The sequence below is a fragment of the Cryptomeria japonica genome, chromosome 3 (genome assembly GCF_030272615.1).
Source record: "Cryptomeria japonica chromosome 3, Sugi_1.0, whole genome shotgun sequence".
In the NCBI taxonomy this organism is placed as follows: Eukaryota; Viridiplantae; Streptophyta; class Pinopsida; order Cupressales; family Cupressaceae; genus Cryptomeria; species Cryptomeria japonica.
In genome coordinates this window covers 54,398,818-54,417,209 of record NC_081407.1, presented here as the reverse complement: position 1 = coordinate 54,417,209, position 18,392 = coordinate 54,398,818, and positions in this window count along the sequence as shown.

Below are 18,392 nucleotides of genomic sequence, written 5' to 3'. Positions count from 1 at the left end.
TTAATATACAAGTTTCACTATTTCTTTTTCCACATATTATGTACATTTTTGTGTTAATGAGTTATCTTTGTCCTCTTGATAAATCTGTTTATAGATTTTCTATGATGTGAATCGCATGTTGTTGCATTAAGTGAAAGATTGAGTTCTTATTGTTTGTGTAACGCATATTGAACCTTCATAGTTGATGAGAAATTGTCTCTTGAGTTGATAAGCTATTTTATCCAAGGAGTGTCATATATATCCCTGGATAGAAGCACTGGTCTGTTATTGATCTTTTAAAGTTTTGATCTGTATGCATTCAAGGTCCTTGATAGAGAAACGTTCTTCCCAAATCCTATATGAACTAATCTATGTAGATTTTATTTAAGTCCTGAAAGCAATCTCATTTTCAATATACATTCATAATCATTTCTTTTCAAAGCATTCAGTTAAAGCACATAGTAAAGCATAGTTGTAGAACAATAAACTGCCAGTTGTATAAACTTTCTAAAAGGTTTAAATCCACTATAAATAACCTCTTTTGTGCTTGAGAGGAAAAGTCACACCCACGTAGGTTCAATGGAGCCTAAAGTGCAGAGGGATTTGGTCTTCGACTATCCCTGCTTGTTGGCCAAGGCTCATTGGACTAAACTTGAGGATTTGGAAAGTCTTTTGGTTTTCCAATCTATGGTTTTGGGTACCAACAACTGGGATGATTACGGGCTATTATGTCCTGAATACGTGCTAAAGTTTAGATTAAAAGAGCTAAGTTTTTCTCTCGATGGGCTAGGCTAATGCTTTAAAGCCCTAATATGGTATCCAAAAGTGCTAGTGAAATGTTTATTAGTATGACAACTTCTATGTGCTAGCTTGATTGATAAAAGCACTAAGATTCAGTTGGTACACGCTAGAGAATGTTTCAGATGCACTAAGTGCTGGCAAATGCACACTCCAATGAGACATTGTAGGTGATTGAAGGTTTTGTCATTGATGGCAACCTTACAATCCTATGACACCAGCCAGGCAATCCACTGGCACTAGCAAAGTTAGATTCTACATCGACACACAGACCACCAGCACCGGCAGTGAAAGGAAGCATACCGGTATAGAAGCCGACAAGAATTTCATTTGTAATTTATTGTGTTTATTATTGTAAAATCATTGTAAAAAGACTTGGCAAGTTGTAAAATGACTCTTATATAAGAGAGTTCATTGTAGAACATTGAAGAAGATATGTGATGAATAGAGGAAAGTAATTAAGTGAAATAAGGTAGACCTATTATGTGAATTATAGATTAAGGGTTTATGTAAGAAGCAGAGCTATAAACTGGTACTGGATCTGGCATAATAGATGCTATTTTGAAGCAGTACAAGACATTGGATTTATATAATCCATTTTGTAAGTTAGTGAGACTTCCCATTTTGTAATTGAGAAGTGAGCTCTAGGCACTTGGCCTTCCTACATGTGCAGGCCCCTCTTGTAGTAGTAATATTCTCTTATTGGCCAGTAAGTGAATATTGTGGGTCACAAATCCCACCGAGGTTTTTCCCACACTGGGTTTACTCGTTAAAATATTGTGTTATGGTGTGTTTTTCATGTGGTTGTTTTAATCTTTGTTTATTGAATTACTTTTTGCTTACCGGTACACAGTTCTAATTTGCTCTACATGTTTTAAATTAAGAAAATCTTATTATCGGTTAGATACTGATTCACCCCCCCCCCCCTCTCAGTATCTGTGGGAATCCTAACAATTGGTATTAGAGATTGGTCCTCTATTTTCAAAAGCCTAACAGCTTGAGGAAGATCTTGATACAGGTAGAGATGGAAAACTTGATGAAGCAACTAGAAGGAGCTCTCTCAGAATATGATGCAGAAAAATTGAAAAATATCAAACTTGAAGATGATCTAAAGGCTGCTCAGGATATTATTCAAGCACTTCAAGAAAATCTTACTATTTCAAGAAATGAGAGAAGAGAACTTTGTGAAAAGATGTAGAATGAGAATGATGAAAAGGAAACTCTTAGTGATCTGATGAATAAGCTGAAACAAGAAAATATGACAACAAAGAATGAGATGTAGGATATGACTATGAGATTTTGTAAAGAAATTGAAGATAGAAAGAAGAATGAAGAAGACTTGACTAGAAGACTGAATAATGTTGCAAATGAAAACACAAGACTTAGTTATGAAAATGATATGTTGAAGATAGATCTAATGCATGCACAAAATGACTCAAATGAACTCATGAGACAAAAAGGTATCTTGGAAGGAGAACTGGCTGCTACAAATCAACATAAAGAAAAATTCAAGAAAAGCTCAGAAGAACTTGGTGACTTGTTGAAAAATCAGAAACCTAATGGTGACACTAATGGTCTTGGCTTTGAAATTGGTGAAAGCTCTGGTACTGCAAACACACAGGATCATGGCAAACTGGTAAGACAACCTACTACTTATAAATTTAATGGAAAATGCTTTAACTGTAACAAGTATGGTCATAGAGCAAATCAATGTAGATCTAGAAATTATCAGAATACCAGTACACCCACCGGTCAATATTCAAAATGCAACAAAGTTGGTCATAATTCTAAAAATTGCAGAATGAATGTGAGATGTTTTATTTGTGGAAGATTTGGGTACTTATCTAATCAATGCAGAACACAAACCGGCATAGGTTATGGAAAGGCTATTCAGAAAAATAATGTGATTTGTTATGCATGTAACAAAAATGGGCATATTGCTAAATTTTGTAGAAGCAAGTCCTCACCAGTAAACAAAAATGTTCCTAGTTTGAAAGGAAAAGAAAAGGTTGAAGAAGTAAAGCAAGAATTCTCAAAACAGTGGATCAGGAAATTAGAACTAAATGTTGATAGGAATACTCCTCCACCGGCAGAACAGAGTAACAATCTACCAGCAGAGGGAAGTAACACTCCACCAACAGGAGAGTCTTCATCTAACTAAAGAAAATTTCCTTGAGGGTTTGGCAACCAAATGAAAAATATGGTATTATTCCCTCAGTTGATGGTAAGAAGTTGAAATTACTTCTATACCGGTAGATAAAGTTAAGTGATTACTTAACCGACAAGCATTAAATGTGGTAGCTGGTAGATTGACATTATAAATTAGTGTTTTTGGCTCCATTTTACTTCACCGAGCTTTCAAACATTCAAAGAGCGTGAAATTTCCAGAGCTAAGGCATTTCAAGCAAAGAAGCAAAGCAATTCAGCAATCAATCTTTCCAAAGGTAGAAAAAGGTATTTATAGTCATGGCATCCTCTTATGTACCTGAATTCATAGCAAACCCTACTATAGTGGAAGTAATCAAGCGCCCTAGGCCTGTTTTTCAGTTAGTTCCCAAAATAGCAAAGAAGGATGATAATGTTGGTGCTTTTTTCTCAAATCCCCAAAGGAGTAGTTTTTGCAAAAGACCCTAGGATGTATATTCATTGCCATATAGAAGAATTAGGAGATGAAGAAATTAAGAACATGTACAAGACTATTATTTGTGATGATTCTGGTAATGTGAAACCTGAACACAAAATAATTGAAACCCTAGGATTCACAGAAATTCTCTACATTCCGGATTCCCCCAAAGAAGTTATTAGGATAGATTTGAACAGGGTACATGGTGCATTCTTTTGGCTATATTATGTTCACAAAATTAGTAAGGAAGTTGTAAAAGCTGTAACAGGGTTACCTTCCACCGGTAACAGACCTGACAAGACAAAGAAGGTCTCAAATGACCTAGTAATGAACCTAACAGGTACAACATCCGACAAAAGGTCTTTAAGGGTGAATGATGTAACTGACATAAATGTGAGATTCATTAGCATGATTCTAGGCTACTAAACAACACATGCAAATAGACTAAATTCAGTTTCCAGCTTATGCATAAAGAGTGCTCACGAGATGATTAAGGATAATGTGAAAATTGATGTGTGTGAATGGTTGAAGGATAAATTGATTGACAATCTGGGAAATATCAAGAAGGATAAGAAAGGGACATTCATATTTGGCAGCTTACTTGTTTGCTTAATGCTACATATAACCAAATAGGTGCCCGGTATAGGTAATAAGAAGCTTGGATTTGACATACTAGTAGGCAAACAGTTATCTAACTTATTGAACAGCATGGATGAAAACAAAGAGAAGAATATTAATGAGTACTTTCAAGCATTAAAGGCCAGAATGAACGCTAGAGTCAGATTGTCACAAGAAATTGTAAATAAATATAAGGATGACATATGTTTTGTGATTAAGAAGGATGAGATCTGGATGGAGGCAGTTATCCAAAGAACAATTTGGGTTACTAAAATGGGTTATGAGATAGGTGATCACATCATTGAAACATATGCAAAAGCCCTTCTGGAAGCACCCAAGGAACCTAAGGAAGAGGTATTCGGCAGTGTTGAAACCATTGAAAATCAAATTCAATCCAAGAAGAGAGTGAAGAAAGTAGAAGCAACAGTGAGGAGAGGTTCAAGGCAGGCTAAGGCTATCAAAGAAGATGTACTTAAACAAACCGGTATCACTGAAGATGAGTTACAAGCACAACAACCAGAAACTCACCTTTCACCGGTAGCAACTTCTTTGGAAAGTGACATGCTAGCTGCATTTAAAAGAGTTGTAAGGAAAAGGGAACCTTCACCAGTATCCACACCTTCGCCTAGAAGAACCAGACAAAAACAACAGGCAGTAAGGCCCCCGGCTAAGAAGACAACTCCAAAGAAGAAAAAGTTAACACCAAAGAAAAGGACTCAACAAAATATTGCTCCGATTGACAGACTGTTGGATGAAATAATAGAGGAAGGAAAGCTTAAGAACATCAACCAACTATATGATTCACTATCAGTTGATGGTAAAGAAAAAGTTGAAAACAGTGTAATTCTACACTTGGATATCTATAAGAAATTTTTGATGCAAATTGTAGATGAAGTACCGGTAGAACTATTTAAGAGACTTGAAGCTAGAAGGCAAGCTGTTATAGAGCTTGACAAGAAAATAAAGATTGAGAAACTACTTGTTGTTTATCTTGTTAACTCACCAAAGGAGATAGATGATATGATCTCAGAGGCTAACTGCACGATATTCTCAACTGCACACCGACATGTAGCACTTATGGTTGGTAGAGTAAATGAGGTTGCAGAGGAAACTGCTAACGCATGGGACATCTTCCTTGTTGAGAAAGAAAAGAAGGAAGAGTATAGAAATCCTAAACCTATCAAAGTATATCAGAAAGATGAGGATAAGGGAAAAGGAAAGGTTGGTGGACCTCCAAGCATAAAAATAACAGATAATTTACCCCCACCATTTCAAGATACTCCATCGGTAACAACAATTGACGATCAACTAGCTGATGAGAGTATGGATATATCACAAGAGGATACAAATCCTAATTCTGAGGTATTATATATAGTAGATGTTGATACTCAAAAGGTCAAAATTATGGTAGATAAGGACACAACTGGTAAGACAGATATGGCTAGTGAGTCACCGGTAACTAATAACATGGATAACCCTTAAGGAAAACCGACAGATAGTGCCATAGAACAACAGGCATAACAACAAATAGAGCAACAAGCAGAGCAACAAGCTCCAGCACAGGAACAGGTTAATACAAAATTAGTGCCACCGGCAACTACTGAGCAAAACAAACCATTTCTTAAGGAAATGGAAACACAGATTGACCTACCAGAGGTCACCACAAGCAAGGATGTTTCTCCGACCAGTAGAATTTAGAGTGTTGGCTCTTCAACTGTAGGATTCAAGACAACAAATGTAACTAAAGTTCTTTTAGACTCTATAAAGAAAATAACGGATTGTGGTTCATAGGCATATAAGGCTATAGATGACACAATTCCAATTTTGAAGATGATAGCTCCAAAATGTAATGTAGATAATAAGGATTCTTTGAGTCAACTTGACACTTTGTCTAAGTATATTACTGACAACACAGTGATAGTTGAACAAATAAAGGAGGAAGCATTCAAAGAGAGGTTAGAAAAGGAAAAACATAAATTCTTTGAGGAACAAATAAAGAAGTGTACAAGGCAGTTTGACACACTTCTATAGGAATTATGTAGCACATTAAAGGAATTCAAAACTTTGTACAGAGATACTTGTAAGACTAACTTTTTGATAGTTGATATAGACAAGAAGATCAGCAAGATACAAGAGGAAATAAATCAACTAGCTAACAATTTTATTAATTCATCTGATTCATTATCAGTTTTTGAGAAAAAGATAACAGGTTTTGAGGAAGAATTACTAAAGCTAGAAAGAGAAAATGAGATGATAAAAAGTAAGGCTAACGATCTGAAATTAAGACTAAGTCCAAAACTAGACTACCTAGCATCCTTAAGGAAAGAAATATCTGATGCATTAGTACAAGGACAGAAAACACCGGTAGAGCAAATGCAACACCTCATTGATACAATTTAAAGGGCAGAGGCTGCAATAAAAGACAGTAAAAATTTCATTGAGAACTTGAATCTGGTTTTGGCAGACCTTTTTCAGATTGTAACCAACATGTTACAAGGTTGAGACATGAAACTTCACTCTATTGACACTTTGACAACCTTTTTCATTGATGTCAAAGGGGGAGTAGTGGTATGAGAAAAATCCAATAACTTAGGGATCATTTGCTCAAGGGGAGCACACATTTTTCGTAACAATTTTTGGACTTCAATTTTTGGATACACTTCTAAATTTTTCGCATGAGTGTTTCCATCAATGCCAAAGGGGGAGATTGTTAGCAAATGCACACTCCAATGAGACATTGTAGGTGATTGAAGGTTTTGTCATTGATGGAAACCTTACAATCCTATGACACCGGCAAGGCAATCCACCAACACCAACAAAGTTAGATTCGACACCGAAACACAGACCACCGGCACTGGTAGTGAAAGGAAGCATGCCGACACAGAAGCTAACATGAATTTTGTTTGTAATTTATTTTGTTTATTATTGTAAAATCATTGTAAGCCAACTTGGCAAGTTGTAAATTGACTCTTATATAAGAGAGTTCATTGTAGAACATTGAAGAAGATATGTGATGAATAGAGGAAGGTAATTAAGCGAAATAAGGTAGACCTATTATGCAAATTATAGGTTAAGGGTTTATGTAAGAAGCATAGCTATAAACCGGTACTAGATCTGGCTTAGTAGATGCTATTTTGAAGCAGTACAAGACATTGGATTTATATAATCCATTTTGTAAGTCAGTGAGACTTCGTATTTGTAATTGATCAGTGAGCTCTAGGCACTTGACCTTCTTGCATGTGTAGGCCCCTCTTGTAGCAGTAATATTCTCTTATTGGCCAGTAAGTGAATATTGTGGGTCACAAATTCCACTGAGGTTTTTCCCACACCGAGTTTCCTCGTTAAAATATTATGTTATGGTGTGTTTTTCATGTGGTCGTTTTTATCTCTATTTATTGCATTACTTTCTGCTTACCGGTACATAGTTCTAATTTGCTCTACATGTTTTAAATTAAGAAAATCTTATTACCAGTTAGATACTGATTCACCCCCCCTCTCAGTTTCTGTGGGAATCCTAACACTAAGAAGTTTCTATTATGAGCTAAATTGCCTTAATTGCTCTATTTTTGGCTTTTTTTGGATTTTTCAACACTTGTTTGTTTTTTATGGATGATTTTCTAAAAACATAACTTGAAAACACAGCATGAAAGAGATAACCGGCTTTTCCTATGCTAAACAGATAGTGTATGTTCTGCGAGGATGTGTTCAAATCCTCATTGTTTTCACAGGTTTAAATACAAAGAAGATAAATCAAACAGACTCTTTATTCAAGGGTCATCAACAATACCATAGCCCACTAGTCTCGATACTCCATCATCTCAAACAGTCATGCCACCCCCTAGGGGGCACCCATTTTTTTGCCTTTTGCCAGAATTTAACCCAAAGTGAATTGCTTCACAACTGGGTAGTTATCTTGGGAGATATATGGTGAGTAATCTTGGGGGTAGATTCCTCCCCACCCTTGCACTATGATATTCAAGATGTTTGGATACTGACTCAGCTCAAGGTTTCTATTGCTAAAGTTTGTAATCAAGCTTCCTATTCATTCCTTAGTGATAACGTCTCTTGGGAGGATTTCCAACCTTTAGAACAAAGGCTTTACGTATTGTAAAGATACTAAGGGAAGGCTAATCACTGAGAAAAACTGGTGAAGGGACTTTCATCAACCTCCACTTTTAATTATAGTGGGTTGGAACACTTGGCGATAAAGTCATTTCCCACTTAGGTCGTTCCCCTCTCACCGACCATTTAAATGGCACTCTAAGATAAACTCGGGAGGGAAGGCCTGCTAAAGGAATTAAGTACTTGAAATGAAGAAAACATAAAGGTGTTTTGGCTTTTTGGTCACCCAATTAAGGGGAGAGCATATACCTTCCACTTTCGAGACAAAGCACTCTAGTTCGTTTTATCCTTTCAAAGGAATGATTCGTTAATTTCTATTTGGATATTTTGTTCCAACAAGCATGGGGCTCATTTTAACCTTTCATAGAAAAGTGTGCATTTTCAACATAAACCTTGAATCAAACCTGGTCAACAAAGTAAATTGCGATTTGGTCAACAAAATGTAAAGTCGATAGGGGAAAGCTTTCCCTCTTTTCCTTGCATAAAAATTAAAGATGAAGTTCTTTTACTTTTGCAAAAATAAAATTGATCCTTTAAGACACCAAAGGAAGGTGAGGTTCATTTTAAACTTTGTAGAAAAGTAAGTTTTCTTGTTCTTTTTAAAGCTTCCAAAAATGAAGTGTGTTCTCTCTAATCTTGCAAGAAAGCAAAAAGTAATTTTTGTTTTTCTTTTTACTTTGCAACAAAGAAAGATGAATTTTCATTTTATGCACCAAAAGGAAGTTTGATGTTTATTTTATGTACTCCAAAATTAAATGTGAGGTTTATTTTAACTTTGCACAAAACAAGGAGAGTGAATTCTTTTTAACCAACTTCTTTCTGAGAGAAAGTAAATTAAAAGATTAAAAATTTAAAAACTAACTCCTTCCCCTACATAAAAGATTAAACCTACACACAGTCAATGATCAAAAGTTAGTGTGGGCTTACACAAGCCTAAAATGATTTTTCCTGGTTACAAACTTTTTTCTTTTTCTCTGCTAACCTTGTGCACTAAGCTGTTGCACCAATGTGCTATACAAAAGACCCTGTGCGCTAAGTTGATTCCTAGATGTGCTCGATTGATGCTCTAATGTGATGTGATTTTACCGTCGCCAGCAGAAGTGTTATGCGCTAGTCTAACTACTTAATGCGCTATTTTTAGGGTCTAACGTGCTAAATAGTGAACAATATGCACTAAGAAATGGTGTTTATGTGCTAAAGAAGGATTCCAATGCACTAACTCAGCTTTTTTGCGTACCTACAATATCACTCTTGCATAAAAAATGATGTTATTTATGGGGTTATGCCCCACAATGGGCACCAAAAATGTGTGCAGGAAAAGTGGTGCAATGAAACATAAATTTCGGTTTCTTGACAAGTCCACACACCAATGGGACTCTTGGTGCAAGTTATGGAGCTATGTTGAATAGTTCAACTTCCCAAGGGGCATTCCATTATTCTCTATCTCACAGGATCCCTCAAGCCAATGCCTTTGCTCTAAGATCACTGAGCAAAGTGACTTAGGAATGACAACTATGAGAACGAGGGATATTGATCAACTTAATATGAGTGCAATCCTAGTTATACATGATATTAAATCTAGTATGAATTAAACTAGCATGGATATGATGATAAGATAAAAGATTAGTAAAAGTCTATCCTAACATGATATACTAGTATAATATGAGAATGCTATGATAATAGAAATGCTTCTTATAATGCTAAGATGATTTCTATTCAAAGAGAAGCCAAATGCCTAATTAAAATGATACAGATGTAAGAGATTTAGATGCTTAGTAAAATGTCTATAAGTTTAATACTAAAGAATTGGATATGAAAATGATAGAAGGAGAGATCTATTTATAGCGAAAATAGGGAAATGGATGGTCAAGATTGGATAATCTTAACAAGGGCCAAGATTGAAAGTTAATCAATCCATGTTTACAATTCTCACCAATGAAATGGTGACAATTGTCAACATACGACTTCTTGAGACGAGATGTCAGAAGCATTAAATGCTTGAGAAGACCTCATGATTACCCTAGGAGGTAAGGGTTAAGGTTAGGTTAAGGTTATCCATTGGATAAAGATTTTACCCAAAGGATAAACTATTGTGCAAGGGTTAAAGAGATAACCATGGTCAAATCAATGAATGCTTGATGAGACCCTTGGGTTAGATGAAGGTTGAGTTAGAGAGAAAGTCTCTAATCATGCAAGAGGGTTGAGTTAACCATTAATGGTTTGGAATACTTTCAAGGTTAACTTGTTGAAGACGTAAAGCCTTTAATGGTTTTCAAAGACTTTGAGGGTTTTAGAAGTGACTACCCTTTGCTTTGGGATGTGACAATATTTAGGAGATGGGCTAGGCTAAATTAGAAGCGATTAGAAGAATCTAGAAGGGGGTTTAGAGAGGCAAGTGGGAGATTTAGGATTTTGCAAGTGGATGGAGGGGAATTTTAATTAAAATAAATTACTTTATTTCAACAAATATAGATTCAACTTACATAGATACAAGTGAGGGATTTAAATAATTAAATTAGGTTTATCTATTTGCAATGAACAATTTAATTAAAAGGGGAGAAAGGGGAATTAATTAAATAAAGTGATTTATTTAATTAAAGGTTATGAAAGGCTTAGGTGAACTTAATTAAATAAATTGAGTAATTTATTTAATCAAATAGATGAATGTAAATAATTTAATTAAAAAGAATTTAATTAAATAGAGAAATGAGATTAAAATGAATATTAAATATTCATTTAGGAAAGTGGTCATTTTTATACGTCTACACTATGTAATAGGGTAGTCTTGTTTGTTTGATTTGTTTGTAATAAACCCCACCTTGTTACCCAATGACATGGATTCGACAAATTGATAAGCCACCATGGGCATATGGGCCTAGGAGTATTTGGTTGAGTATTTTTCTAGGTGTTTATGTGTTGGACATGTCTTAGGAAGGTTTAGGATATGTTGAAGCACCTCTAGGTAGTCGGATTTAACATATGTCAAAATTTGCTCAAACGTGACAACATTTAATGACAACTTTTGGTTGCAAATAGCAACTTCCTTCCAATGGTCACCTCAGTTCAAAAGGTGGTTGATAACCATTAAGGAAGGTATAAAATTTCATTCCCAATCACCATTGAGATGTGAGAATGACTTTGTAAAATTTTGGCATCATTGAAATAATATATTTTTGAGAATTTCTTGCAATCCCGTTATTCTACATGGTGTACCATACTGTACAATCATTTTTGAATTAGGAAACCAGTGGGATGTTTTAGAGTGGCCAATCACTTTTCAGATGCATCAAGTCTAAGTTCCTAATTTGCCAAGACAAGGAAGTGTTATCACTATTTTAAAAATGGGTTTTCCCTTCCCATAAATCGGCTAAGTTTTGAAATTTTGAATTAGACATGCTATCAATTGCTTCAGCTCTATGTTAGGTCTTAAGGGTTTAGGGTTTTAATTTTAAATCGTTCAATGTTTTATCAAAAAACCCTCTAGTTTCTATTTCTTTGTTACTTTATCCACTTAAGTAATGGGTTTCAGGTTCGTAGGAAGTGTCCCCCCTTGTCATTTGCCTAGGTGGTCATTTGAATTAATTGTAAAATTTTACGCCTTATATATTTTCCTCCTAATGTTGTTGGGCCCAGTAAGTTGTGCGTAGCTCTCAGGTGGATCTATGGTTCTCGCTATTTCGTTAGGCAAAGTTGCACGTGGTTTAAGACTTGCGAAATGGCGAAAGGGAGAAGCATTCTAAATGGCGCTTTTGGTCCAGTCTAAAGAGGTTTCATCTCGTCCGAGATCCAACGGCTGGCGTTATTTCGCAGCCTGAACTTGCAAGTGAAATACCTTTCACCAAATGGTGAAGGTGTTTGGTGGGACCCTGTAGCGAAGACTTTCTAAGTGGTTAAAAGGTGATCAAGTCCAATCTGATCCGATGGTTCGTGCTATTTCATAGAATGAAAATGCTCGACAGTTATCTTTCGTGAAGTGGTGAAATGATGTGGCACTCCAAGCAGATAGTCCAGTTGGTCTAGAGAGCAAGCAAGATGGTGGCACGTGGCAGAAGCCACAATAGTCAGCAAGGCAGGTCTAAGAGTTAAAAGGTGGGTCCCAAAGGTGAGTCATGCCATGGGATAAGAGGTGACCTGGCAGATACAGGTGGCAACGATGAGGTGGAACCCAGTGTTTTTTCTCAGCAAATGAAAGATTGACATGTCATCTTTGAAAGTGACTAGATGCCAGGTGTTTGAGGTTGAGTCAGAGGGCCCACGTTTGCTGGAGTCAGTTCAGATTCTTAAGCATCAAGCAAGTCAAAAAAAATCTAACGGCCCACGTGAATTCGCAAAGGTAAGATGCTCATGTTTTATGCCCTGCGAAATGGCGAAAAGGTTTTTTGTCCCCAAAGATAGATAAAACATGAGGTTAAAGGAGGATCAACTTCATTTTGATCCAATGGTCAGCGTTATTTCACGGTTGCGAGATGCTTGAAGGATATGCTTTGCGAAATGGCAAAAAGAAGAAAAGGTATCTAGGTGTCAAGCTAGATGATGACGTGTCCATGGACACATGGTTTCAGAAGAAGTTGAGGGCCCGCCAAGGTGTAACCAGCGGTAAAAGGGAGAGACACATGGCTGACATTGAACTAGGCTTGAACGGTTTTCTAAAACCAATGGTTGAGTGCCATGTAGCAGTCAGTAACCAATGAAAAGGTGGCGTAAGTAAAGCAAGCATAAAAGGTTTCCCTTAAAGGATGGTCATCTCCAATCTTATCCAACGCCTCGCGTTGTTTCGTGGCCTGAAGTTGAAAGATGTTTAAGCTTCATGAAATGGTGAAAGACTGCTAGCAATCAAGGTAAAGGCGCAGTTAATAAAGATGTCGATGGTTTCGGTAAGAGTTAAATGCCGAGTAGTTAGAATTCCATCTAACGTCTGGTGCGGCCTCGCGAAGGAGAAGTGCTCGAAAGATAAAGTCTGTGAAATGGCGAAAAGGAGGTGGGGCCAGCGCGAAGACAAGATTGTTAAGTCAGTGTAATGACCAATCAAGTTTCTTTTGATCAGACGGTTGGCGTGATTTCATTTAACAAAATTGCCTGAAGGTTATGCTTCATGAAACAACGAAAGAGCGAAAGGAAAGAATTGCAGGAATGTTGTGACCCGTTGGAGTGAAAATTCAAATTCTCTCAGGAATTCAATTCTGAAAGGACGGTCGAAGCATGCAGAATCAATGTCGTAGTTAAGACCCTGGGTACCATATATGATCTCCTATCGATTGAGTAAAGGTATCATTCAAAAGAATTGTTGCAAAAGAGCAGATACAGAGCTATTGTCCTCAAATACAAAGTGAGTCAATTCAGTTGTAGAAAGGATTCCTTCAAGCTAAAATCAAGTTTTCTTGTACTCTTGTGTGGCAATTTCTTTGTGGTGTTTTAATTAAGGTCTTGATTTGTCGCTGAACCATTCGGGGGTAGTATTTTGATTGCTTGCATTTTCAAAATGGCACCTGAGAGAGAATTTTCTGGGAAAGTCAATTATTAGGAGAGGGCCATTTGTGATGATTTTCTTGAGCAGTTGATGTTGTCAACTAATCAGGCATCAAAAGTAAAAGAATTAGTGCCTAAAGCTCCTCGCTTGAAGATAGGAGAAGGGCTATATGATAAGGGCAATTGGTTGAGAGATCCATAGGTCGGGTTGTCTGGGTTAGGGTTATTTAAAGTTGGATTTGGAATGAGAAATTCTCTAGCCCCACAGAATAGCATGTGGGAGTTAGATGTAGGGAAGTTGGTAGTTCCAGGGGTATTCATGGACATGGATCTATTGACTCAAATTGCACATAATTATTATCCAGTCACAAGAAGCATTAGAGACATAAATGGGAAAGCCCTTATTGAAATCAATAATGAAGAGTTCACAAGTGCTTTTTGGCTAAATGAGTTTACCAATTTTTTGGAACCCATTAATTTTAAATCATTAGCTCAAGTATATGGTGCATAGAGAAACCAACTTAGGAGTGGGCCTCTTAAGGAATTTTTTGTGAAGATAGGTGGGTTGACAGTTGTAGGACCCAACACTGAAGAGCCCTTCTCATTGAATCTGTTCACCCTCAAGGCTAAGGGAATGTATTGGTCACTCTGCCAGATTTTGGGAGAAGATGTTGAGGCAAATATGTCCAATCACTACTTGCTAATGATTGCTCATATTTTGAATCCTTCCCTTGCAGTAACATTTGATTATGCTTCTTTCATTACTGATGCTATCCATGGAGGATTAATAGGAATAAAAAATGGGAAGGTGGATAGGCCTTTTGGATGGTATTCACTCCTCATGCACCTATTTTTGTTCAAAGGTGGTGATTACTTTGCAAGTGGACTGGACCTCATAAAAGAGAAAGACGGAGAAAAGATGTCAGTGCAACTATGGAGTACTGTGTTGTCATGGGACAGAGAGGATGCCAGTTTCTTAAAATTTGATAAATATTTTGCATCAAAGATTAGGACTCTCCTCTGCTCAAAAAACCCAAGAATCCCCAAGGTTCTTTTGGAATTTGTTAGACCAAAAGAATTTGCAGAGAATATAAAGATTGTTCATAATTGGGGTGATATTTATCTATACCCAGTCTCAACAGTTTTCAGAGTTTTTAGTTTTAGAGGCACTCCATTCTTGTTGCCCTATCAGGTCCCTCTCAAAGTGGGAATTGCAGAAGTCCTTAGACAGATTGGCAGTGTACAAGAGGCAAAGCTGACAGGCAGGGGTAAAGGGACTATTTTCCCTATGGTTACCATAGCCCATCAATTTATAATAACCAAGGGAGGTTGGAATTATTTTGAAGACTTTCTCAAACCTTATCATTTGTCAACTACAATATCTAGGTGTGTCGATCCAGAAGACTTCTTCAATGGCATGTTTAGAAAGAGAGCAGTGTGTAGAGGTAGACCCCATCAATTTTAGTTTCCTGAGGACCTCATTAGAAATGAGTTTGATTTAGATGAGAAGGAACTGAGGAAGGAAAAATGGGTGGCTTATAAGAAAGCCTTAGACTTTGTACATTAGTTTGATGCTAGCTATGCCCCATTGTCTAGCTTTTTCCCTTTTGAGGAGAAAATAAAGTTTTTAATTGTTTGCTTTGAGGATGTGATGTAGACCCTAAAGGAAAAGAGGGAAGTTGTGATTAAAAGCAACCATGAAAAGAAAAGAATGATTCTAACTAGGTCTGCCTCCACCAGAGTAATTCCTCCTGGTGACTATACACTACACAAGAAATCTAGTTATAGTGTGTTGATGCCTACAACAGGGGAGCCCTCTACCTCCAAAGGAAAGAGGAAGATACAAGATGTCATTGACAAACAAGAGAGCCCTAAGAAGAAGAGAGTAGGAAAAGAAGTACAATCGAATACACCCTTGTACACTCCATCCCAATCCTCTATCCACATAGGAGATGAACAAGTAGCAGCTGAACAACTGATACAATTAGGTAGTCTAGGGGAAATAGCCTTAACTTATGATGAGGTAGAAGAGGGAATGCCAAAAGAGCCCCTTGCTGCTGAAATGAACATCACTACCAATGAACTTAAGGGCTAGGAGTGGGATCCTGAGATCAAGTAGGCCAGTGATGACTTCTTGGCTGATAACAAATTTGTTACCTTAGGAGCATTTATGCAGTTTGTATGGAAACAAAATATAGACAAATACAATGCAAGGTGTGAGAAGAGAAAAGGTGAGCAGTCTCACAAAGATCCAGCTCTGGTGGAGGAGGAAATAAAACAAGAAATGATGGAATAATTTAAGACCATCACTCCTAAGAAAGGAAGAGATATGGTGGCATAAGCTGGAGTGCTTATTCTCCCTGAGTAGGACATAGCAGATGCCCTAGTACTAGAGGTAGTGAGGAAAGAAACCAAGCCCATGGAGGGAATCACTTTCAGCAAAGATAATGTTGCACTCGTCATGTGGTCTCTCAAGAGAGATGAAAATAAGAGAAGAAAAGATACCCCAGGGTCAAGCTACCTTAGTGGAATGATAGTGAAGAGAGTGCAGAACACAGGGGTGGTAGAAGCTGCTAGCACTGTGTTAGAGACTGCAAAATTTAGTGTTGCAGTAGAAGAAAAGGAGGCCAAGGAAAAAGCAGACCTCCAAGTCAAGTTGGAGACAATTTTGAAGGCTTATAACTGTTCTAAGGAGGAGGTAAGAGGTAAGGATAGCATCATTGCTAAGTTGCAGAGCCAGTTGACAGGACAGTACCATCAAGGTGAGTCTTCAACACTGATGATCTCCTCCTCTCCTACAATACCTCCACCTAGCAGCCCCATCATTGAGTTCCCACCATCTCCAACACCTTCTACCTCCCAAATGATTGAGATTACTCCTCAAGAGCTAGAGAATTTGAAACAGGCTCAGGCCTTGTATGCTAAGAAATATGAGGAGAGAGTAAGGGCTACTATTTCAAGTTTTGTAGATACAATGAGTGCGTCACTGCTATATAATAATATAAGCAAGATTTTGGATATGTGGAATGAGCTTAATTGAGATAAGGCCATTTTGACGCCTATTTTTGACAGATGGAAGCCTAGAGAGTAGGACTTGGAGCTTATTTGTGCATCTTATGATGAAGCAAGGGCCAATCCTATCATCAAATTCACTTGTGACACCACCAAAGACCTAGTAAAATTAGTAGAAGGGGTGGATAATGCTGACAGGAGAATTAACTTGTACAAAAAGGAGTATGCTGACCAGGTTTTTGAGTTGCTCCCAGGAGTTTTTGTTAGCCCAAATCAACTGATGGATAAACAAGTGTGGCTCAAGGAATTAGAAGCCAAATTGTCAGCTAGAATTAAAGGAATTGTTGATTTAGATGATGCTTCCTTCTTTGTTGTGACAATTCAGGAGATAGAGAAAATCAAATCTCATTATGGTTTTCTCAATTCGGAAGTCAACAAGATGAGAAATTCCTAGAAAAGGTTGACCAACACTAAGACAAAAGTGATCAATTTCACGTGGCCAACTGATGATGTGTATAATGAATGGACAAGAAAATATGCCATCCATGATGTAGAGCAGTTAGAGGGCGCTCCTGAACAGTTAGAAGAAGTTGCAACTGGACATCAAGTTGAAGAAGCTGCAGAAGTCGAAAAGGACTTGTAACTTTTTTTGTAAAAGGCTTTGTAACTTCTTTTGGAAAAGAAATGATTGTAACAAATTCTCCTATGAAAGTCCAAAGCTATGAGCATCCATATTGTTATAAATGGATACCAGGACTAAGAAGTAGATTGATCGCAAAGAATTGTAAGAAAACGCTGCAGAAATTTATATCTGAGCTTTTCTAAGTTTAATGGAGAATATTCCAAAGTTTTTGTAATACTTTCTTGAAGAATATATCAATATATAGACCATTGGTTTTGAGTAAAACTTTGTGTCGTCTTCAAATGTGTTTTCAATTGTTTACTGTTTCATTCTGAATAATACACGGTTATTTTGTTTGAATGGGGTTGTAAGGCAATTTTCAATAGATGTGTTTGCTATCTTTTCTCTTTAGGAGGGAAATTAAATATGTGGGGATCACTTCTACCAGTAAATTCTCTGTAGGATTATTTGAATCTTGATGAGCATAGTTTAATTTGGTTTGCATAAATTCTTATGTGTGTCAGGCATATATAAGGATTAACAAAAGCTGAGCCAATTGGATGTTGTAGCATCCTAAAATTGCGACACTTGCAATTTCGACTGCATTTCGGTCTTCACGATGGTGACGCAACACGCAACCTGAATGGAGACCCTGAAACTTGCTCACGACACTGAAAAACTGCATTTTTCAAGCACCCTAGCATGAACCTCCTTTGCACCCTGCTGTCCCGGGAGGTGGGACCAGAGCGCCCAGCGCCCTGGTCCTTCAGGACCAGGGTGCTGGCGCCCTGGTCCCCCAGGACCATGGCGCCCAGCGCCCTGGTCCCTGGGCCTATTTTGGGCCCGATCTCCTAAGGGGTCTTGGGTCTTTTTGTTTGCAATTTGGAAATTATCTTTCCTAGTCGGCCTAAGGTCGGGAAAATCAGTCTATCAGCCCTAAATGACAAGTATATAAACTACATTTGCCTCTCCCATTTGGGTAAGAAGGACATATGTATACAAGGCGTGGAAACTATACTCAAGCATTCAAGCATTCAAGCATTCCTTCAAGCAATTGATCATTTCAAGTCTCCATTCAAGGCCAAGTGTTGCATTCAAGACAAGGATTCAACCATTGAAGAGGAGATCACATACTACATACAACATACTACA